At 42.6% G+C, this 8,042-nt stretch overlaps 1 long non-coding RNA gene across 1 annotated transcript; it reads left to right on the top strand.

The window, feature by feature from the left end:
• The first annotated feature begins 6 nt into the window (after positions 1-6).
• Positions 7-7,404, top strand: LOC125918371 (uncharacterized). Its single transcript, XR_007456429.1, has 3 exons — positions 7-1,256; positions 1,833-1,982; positions 4,154-7,404. It is a non-coding gene; the product is annotated as an uncharacterized LOC125918371 (long non-coding RNA).
• Positions 7,405-8,042: the final 638 nt, after the last annotated feature.

The raw sequence follows: 8,042 nt of genomic DNA on the forward strand, positions 1-8,042 counted from the left end.
ACACACACACACACACACACACACACAGAATCTGAAGCAGGCTCCAGACTCTGAGGTGTCAGCACAGAGACGGATGTGGGGTTCGAACTCATGAACCATGAGATCATGACCTGAGCTGAAATGCTTAACCTACTGAGCCACTCAGGTGCCCCCCGGTACCCCGCCCCACTTGTGACTTTCATCTGATAGGATGAGAGGGAAAAAAACAGTTATCTTCTCATGGGGTGTGCAGTGTCTGGTCTTGGAGTTGCCTGTGAGCCCCTCCCTCGAGGGCAGGAATTGAGTCATTTAAGTATATGTTGGAAGGGCCCTTTCCATCACAGTTAGCTGGGGGCTGGGTGGGAGTGTAGTAGGTGCAATTATGTTTTGCTCTTTTTTTCTGGGTAATTTGTTAGGAGCTGTGGAGAAAGTCTGGGTGAAAGGGATGGGCTTGATTTGGTGACACGATGTTTGAGTCATTCCTGGCTTTCAATTATTCACGCCACCCAGGTCTCTCTTGGCCAGCGGATAACAAGGATTTAGTTCATGATGAGCAGCTGTCTGCGAGGTGGGTGAGTCAGGCAGGGGACAGGAGGGGAGCTTCAAAAGAATGGAAATGGAATTTGCTTTGTTTTCAGCATTATTTGGTGATTGTCTTTGTCTCATTGCCAATTTGGAAATGTAACTGACACTCCAGGTCCTGAATGGATGTACTTAACATCCTCATCTCCCTGTAAGATCTCATTACCTGTATGACTAATGCTTCTTTACCTGGCCAAACGCGAAATTATTTAAGACATCTCATTTACTTTCTGTTCTCTGTGCTGTTTCACTGGGTTCCCTACCATGTTTTCTGAGGAACCCAGATCTGGCTGACTCTGGACATGTGAAAGCTAATCAGCAGACATGCCTGTATTCCTTTCTTCGCGCCTTCCTTCTGCTTTTCGCCTTTTACTTCTTTTCTTCCTTCTGTAGTGACTTTTGCTAAGTCTGGGAGCAGAGAGACTGAAGTTGGCAGGTTAGTGGACAACAAACAGGAACTTGGTCTCACGAGTTGAGAAGCACATGGTATTATGAAGTCACAGAGGTGGAAGGGAGATTTGGGCCTGGATTCTACTTCCTCCCCGGTGCCGGTGCTGGGAGCCCTGTGCCCCATCATCATTGGGGATGGGGGTGTTCATGATCTCCTGAGGCCACTGTTTCATGGAGGACAAGCCCACCTTAGAATGAGTGGAGAGAAAGAGTTTTCTCCTTGCACTAGCCCCTCTTTGCTTCTGGTCTGTTTCCATGACACCCAGAGCCAATCTCAGTGGAGAGTAGATTTCAGATTCTAAATCCAGCCCAGGGAGGCCATGAGCTGGGTGGTGGTTAAAGGAAGCAATGTTGTGGAGGGGTAGAATGCCCATAACGGTGTTGCTCCTGTGCAGGCCACTTTCTTTTTCTCTTAATGACTTGCTGGTGTCCTTCACCTGGGGTAGTGAGAGTTTTCCTTGTCCTATTCCCCGAAGTTTGGAAGGTGGCCCATTTTGGCCGTTGGTTCTGATAGTTTGAACCTCCAGGATGTGTCTGGTCTTGTTAGACGCTGCGGGTGGAGGTTTTGGCTGTCCCCGAGCCATCACGTCACCTCTTTGTCAATGGTGCATGCACTGTGTTCCAAACTTCAGCTTCCTTCATAGTTTAGTGCTGGTCTTGGCTGGGAGCAGATGTGAATCAGGGGCCATGCCAAGAATCCAGATGTAGAGTGTGGATCCTTTGTTAAGAAGCTGGAGGCGGACTCTGCTTTCTAGGTGTCGGCTCTTCCCAAAGGGCAGAGAGCAGATAGTGATCTGGGGCCTCTTTTTGTACCATTTAAGGACGGCTGCTCCCTAGAATCAAGGCTTGTCCCTCCCAACTGCTCATCTTATGCCTCTTCTCTGGGCTTCCATATACTACTTGTGTCATTTCCCCTGGTCCGTGGAACAGAAGGAAACCAGAAAAGGAAGGAGAACATGCAAGAGGAGAAGGTGAGGGAGAGTAGGGGGGAGAAGGAGATGTTCACACCAAGAAAAATATAATTTCTTTTCTGGGAGCTAGAGGTTGGGTAAATATATAATTGGGTGGATTTTGTTTTTAGTTCCTGCACCTTTGTCTTAACGAATAAGTCATGACAAGTGACCTCACCCCCAAAGAGAGAAGTGTTATATAAAGACCGGTAGAAAGAGTGTTTTCACTGTGGGGAGATTTTGGCTTTTCCAGTGAAAAGCATTGTCTGGTTAACTGATAGCATGGGGCCTCGGGTGGCCTGTGGCCCAGATCCTGGGAGTCACGGGGCTCCGTGGGGGTCTTTTCTATGTACACGTTACACAGGAGCAGAGTTCTGCCCCTCTTCAGGAGCAGTGGCTGCATTGATTTATTTTCCCTTCATGTGACTTTGGAGTATAGACCCTTTATAGCTCTGGAAGGGGAAAAAGTGGGCGTCTAATGATGATCAAGTGGAAAACTCAGAGAAAGGACTCTCAGGCTTGGAGGAAGGTTTGGAAGATGACAGGGTTTATCCAAGTGCTGGGAGTTTCGTGACCAGTATTAGCTGGCTACAGCGTTGTATACATTTTTTTTTTCTTTTCTTTTTGCATCTGGGAGCATTTTCCTCATAGTGTTTAAAGGAATTGTTTTAGCTACCCATGCATTATGGCCTTTCGTCCTGTGGATTGTGTCAGCCACAACTGATCAGGTGTAAGATTCTCAACGGGCATAGGAATGGTGTCTTTAGCTGAACCTACAAGAGAAGTCAGTGGTTTGCCTCAGTATTAAAAATGGCATCCTTTCCTTAAGCTCGGGTGCAACCCTATTTTCCTTGTAAGATTTCTTTGTTTTTTTTAACTAATATACTATTAGTTTCAGATATACAACATAATAATTTGATTTTTGTATATATTGTGAAACAATCACAATAAGCCTAGTTAATGTCTGTCACCTTACAGAGTTAGAGATTACTTTCTCTTGTTCTGAGACCTTTTAAGATCTACTCTTTTAACAACTTTTGAATATGCAATACAGTATTATTGATTATAGTTGCTTTGCTACACATTATCCCCCCATGACTTATTGATGTTATGAGTGGAAGTTTGTATCTTTTGATTCCCTTTACATCATTTCAGACACCCTGCATTCCCAGCCCTTGGCAACCACCAGTCTGTTCTCTATATCTTTGAGCTTGGTTTTCTTTCTTTTTTTTTTCCCCTTTCTTTTTGGTTTCCACATATAAGTGACATCATATGGTATTTCTTTTTCTCTGTCTGACTTATTTTACTTAGCATAGTACCCTCAATAACATCCATGTTATGGCAGATGGCAAGATTTCATTCTTTTTTTTATGACTAAATGATACTCCATTGTCTGTGTGTTTTCTTTCTTTCTTTCTTTCTTTCTCTCTCTCTCTCTCTCTCTCTGTCTCTCTCTGTCTCTCTCTGTCTAAAATCACATTTTCTTTATCCGTTCCTCCATTGATGGACACTTAGGTTGTTTCTATATATTGTGTCTTATAATTAATACTGCAATGAATATGGGGGTGCAGATATCTTTTTGAGTTAGTGTTTTTGGTTTCTTTGGAGAAATTCCCCAAAGTCGAAATGCTGCATCATGTAAAATGTAAAAATAGTAGCTCTATTTTTAATTTTTTGAGGACTCTCCATACTGTCCCCACAGCGGCTGCACCAGTTTACATTCTTACCAACAGTGCACGAGGACTCCCTTTTCTCCACATTCTCACCAGCATTTTTTATTTCTTGTCCTTTTGATAATAGCCATTCTGACAGGTATGAGGTGGTATCCCATTGTGGCTTTGATTTGTATTTCCCTGATGATGAGTGATGTTGAGCATCTTTTCATGTACCTGTTGGCCATCTGGATGCCTTCTTTGGAGAAGTGTCTATTCAGATCTCCTGCCCATTTTTTAAATTGCATTGTTTTTGTTTTCTTTTGTTATTGGGTTATATAAGTTCTTTATGTACTTTGGATATTAACTTCTTATAAAATACGTGATTTGCAAATATTTTCTCCCATTCAGCAGATTGCCTTTTCATTTTGTTGATAGTTTCCTTTGTTGTGCAAAGGTTTTTTTTTTTTTTTTTTTTTTAGCTTGGTGTAGTTCCACTTGTTTATTGTTTATTTTTGTTTTTGTCGCCTTTGTTTTTAGTGTCAAATCTGATACATCACGACCAGGACCGATTTCAAGGAGCTGACTGCCTGGGTTTTATGGTTTCAAGTCTTATATTCAAGTCTTTTATCCATCCATAAGATTCCTTTTTTAACTTCAGTGTTTTATACTTTTGTCCTTAATCCTAAAGGCAATGTATGTTCATTGTAGAAATGCACAGAAAGGCATTAGGAAAAAGAAAAAAAAAAAAAAAAAAAAAAAAAAGGAGACCTCACACCTACTAGGATGCCTACTATAAAAAAAATAACAGAAAATAACAAGCGTTGGCTAAGCTTTGAAGATTTGGAATCCTTGTACACTGTTGATGGAAATATAAAATGATGCAGTCACTGTGGAAAAAAGTATTTGTGGTTCCTCAAAAAAAAAAAATTAAAAATTGGATTGCCATATGATTCAGTAATTCCACTTCTGGAGACCCATGTTCCTAGCAGCATAAAAGCCAAAAGGTGGAAGCCGCCCAAATGTTGATTGACAGATGAGTGAGTGAACACAATGTGGTCTGTACATGCAGCAGAGAACCACGCAGCCTTATAAAGGAAGGAAATTCTAAAGCATGCTACAACATGGATGAGCCTTGAGGATGTTACGCTAAGTGAAAGGGGCCAGACACAAAAGGACATATACCGTATGATTCTACTTTATGAAGTACCCAGAATAGTCAAAGTCATAAAGACAGAAGTAGAATGGTGGTTACCAGAGGCTTTAGGAAGGAGGGCAGTGTGGGCAATGGGGCGTTGTTTAATGGGTACCAAGTTTCAGTTTTGCAAGATGAAAGCATTCTGTACAACAGTGTGAATGTACTTAATACTACTGACCTGTACACTTAAAAATGGTTAAGATGGTTAAGTTCTATGTTAGGACTATTTTACCATACAGGAAAAAAAAGAAAACAAAAGGAAAAAGAAATTGTTCCAAATCCTCCCTCCTGGAGATGACCCCCATTATCTTCAGGTACATTTTCCTCCCAGACACATTCTCCACCGTGGTGCTTGTGTTTGTCATTGGGGCAGCTAGTAATTTTCCTCTAAGGGTTGGTAAGTGGGAGTCCCCTGAGAAGTGCCCAGCCTGGCCTTTTTTGCTTGAGGTGCTGTCCACACTGACAGCAGAGCAGACAGGACAACTGTCCCTCTGCTGGCGGAGTCTGATTTGATGGTATCTGTTCTGAGTGTGAAGTTTTTTTTATTAAAAAATTTTTTTTAATGTTTATTTATTTTTGAGAGCCAGAGAGAGACAGAGCAGGAGCGGAGCAGGGTCAGAGAGAGAAGGAGACACAGAATCCAAAACAAGCTCCGGGCTCTGAGCTGTCAGCACAGAGCCTGATGTGGGGCTCGAACCCAGAACCATGAGATCACGACTTGAGCCGAAGTCAGATGCTCAACCGACTGAGCCACCCAGGCGCCTCTGGAGTTTTGATTTTAACACACGAGTGGCTCTGGTGTCTTAGGCAAGTCATTGTCCCTGGGCCTCAGTTTTCACTGTGTAACATGTTCTCAGGTTCAGTGATTTCAAGAACTAGCCATTTCTACAGTCAGATTCTTTATCATTTGTGCCTGATAAAGAACCCAGTGGTAAATCATTCAAGGTAAATGGGCAGTTCTGGTTCTATTATAAATCACAAGATTGAAATCTGACTGATGTGTTCCCGAAACATCAATGTTGACTTCGATGAGATGGCATATTTGAGAATTACAATCTGAGGACAGAGGCCCTTTTGGAAATATCATCAAACTTGTCATTAAAAAAAAAGTCTCAGAAGTAGTATTTTGTGACTCTGCTATTACTTCGAAGGAAATAGCCACATCACTTATTGAGGTTTTAGTTTTAATTTTGGGGGTGGAGGCCAGGTTGAAAACATCTTAGATTATAGACTGTAAGTAGTGTGCCATGATAGGCTGGCTTGGTTGAGGTTAGGCATAAAAAGAAACATCTCATTAAAGAGGAGGTCACACAAATCAACCTACTTTGATGCTTTTCTTTGACTTGCCCCAGAAGGCAACCCTAGGGTGAGAATGTTCATCTGGGCTCTGTTCCATGGAGCATTTCAGCCACGAGAAGTGGGAGGAGATGCCCAGAGCTTCTGTGGCAAAGGAGCGAGTGTCTGAAAGGATGATCCCCACATCCCAATGATTTCTGAAATAAAATCCTCCCCACCCCCAAATCGTAAACAACCAGCACATCAGAACGTACTGAATAGTCTTAGGTTACATAACATCAATTAGATCATGCTACAGGGGCCATGTATTACATTTTAACTCGTCACAGATACATTACGTTAGCACTTCACAGATCCACAGGGTCCCAGGCAGCTTTGGGGTATTGAGTGAATTGGTGATTGTGTAGGACTTGACGAAGCCCAGACAAAAACACTTCTTTAGATTTTTCCGTATTGTCGTTACACTCTTATTAGGGGGTGCAGACATCCTGCAAATATTTCTTACAGAATAAGCTAAAAATTTAGACAGTGGTTATTGTATCGGTTGTACTGAATGGTTGATTTATGGCCGTGAACCAGATACGACAGATTTTTAAAACTCCGGGAACCTTTACATTTTCCAGTGACAGGCAGTGCAAGCACTATATTTTTAATTGGTCCCTTCTTTTAAGTCAGGAGGTGAAATGTTATCATGCAAATCTCTCCTGAGTTGCATGGAAACTAATAAAATCACAAAGGTTTCTATTTGTACGCTATGAACACAGACTGTAATGAAGCCGAAACAGCGATCTCTAGGGGATGATGCTATTTAAATGCTAGGCAGGGCTTTGAAACGATTCTAATGGTGAAGAGAGAAACCAGCAAGGGAGTGGGTCCCGTTCTTTCCTCCCTACCTCTCAGTGCCTGTTCACCCACGCTCCTCTTTACTTCCTGACCTCAGAAAGAATTAACTTAGAACAAAGGCCTCTAATCTCTAGTACATCCTGTCTGTTACCTGTTGTAGCAAACAGCAGTGAATTCTCAGACATTCTCTCTTAGCCACTTTCTCTTCCTCCTTAGTCATTGCATTGATCCTACACGTAGTGGTGCTTTTGTTTTGGTAAGTCTATGTGAACTGGAGTAATTGACTTCTTAGGGGAAAAAAAGGTAACAAACTTTTTTTTTTTTTTGAGTAGTTACTATGCATCAAGCACTGTCTTAAGCTCCTTATGTTTATTATGTTATTTAACTTTGAAAACACTCCTATGGGGGCACTCAGTTGGTTGAATGCCCGACTCTTGAATTCTGGTCACGTCATGGTCTCATGGTTTGTGAGATCGAGTCCTGTTGTGGGGCTCTGCACTGAGCATGGAGCCTACTTGGGATTCTCTCTCTTTCTCTCTCTCTCTCTCTCTCTCTTTCTCTCTCTCTCTTTCTCTCTCTCTCTCTCCCCCTCTCCCTCTCCCTCTCCCTCTCCCTCTCCCTCTCCCTCTCCCTCTCCCTCTCCCTCTCCCTCTCCTTCTGCTCCTCCCTGCCTCATGCTCTTGTGCTGATTCTCTCTCAAAATAAATAAACTTAAAAAAACAGTCGTATGGAGTAAGCACGTTTATAATCCCCGTTTTGTACATCAGAACAGTGAAGCATAGAGAATATGTGTGAATTTGGATAATAGATTTTGAGTCCTTACTATGTGTCTGATGGTTTCTAAGCCCTGCGTGCGTTATCTTATTTTAATCCTCACAACACCCCAGTGAAGTAGGTGGTGTTATCAGATTAGGAAACTGAGGCATGGAAAGTAGAGTAATTTTCCCGGGGTCACACAGTAGTGAGGGGCCAAGCCAGGTTTAAGTCCTGGTGGGCAGGCAGTGGACCTTGCACATCTGACCCTTGCACTGTCCACATGCAGGTGTACCACCTGTAGTGGTAGATTGGCTCTGCTTAGCTCATCTGTGCCAC

This window comes from Panthera uncia, unplaced genomic scaffold, assembly GCF_023721935.1.
Source record: "Panthera uncia isolate 11264 unplaced genomic scaffold, Puncia_PCG_1.0 HiC_scaffold_715, whole genome shotgun sequence".
NCBI classification, from domain to species: domain Eukaryota; kingdom Metazoa; phylum Chordata; class Mammalia; order Carnivora; family Felidae; genus Panthera; species Panthera uncia.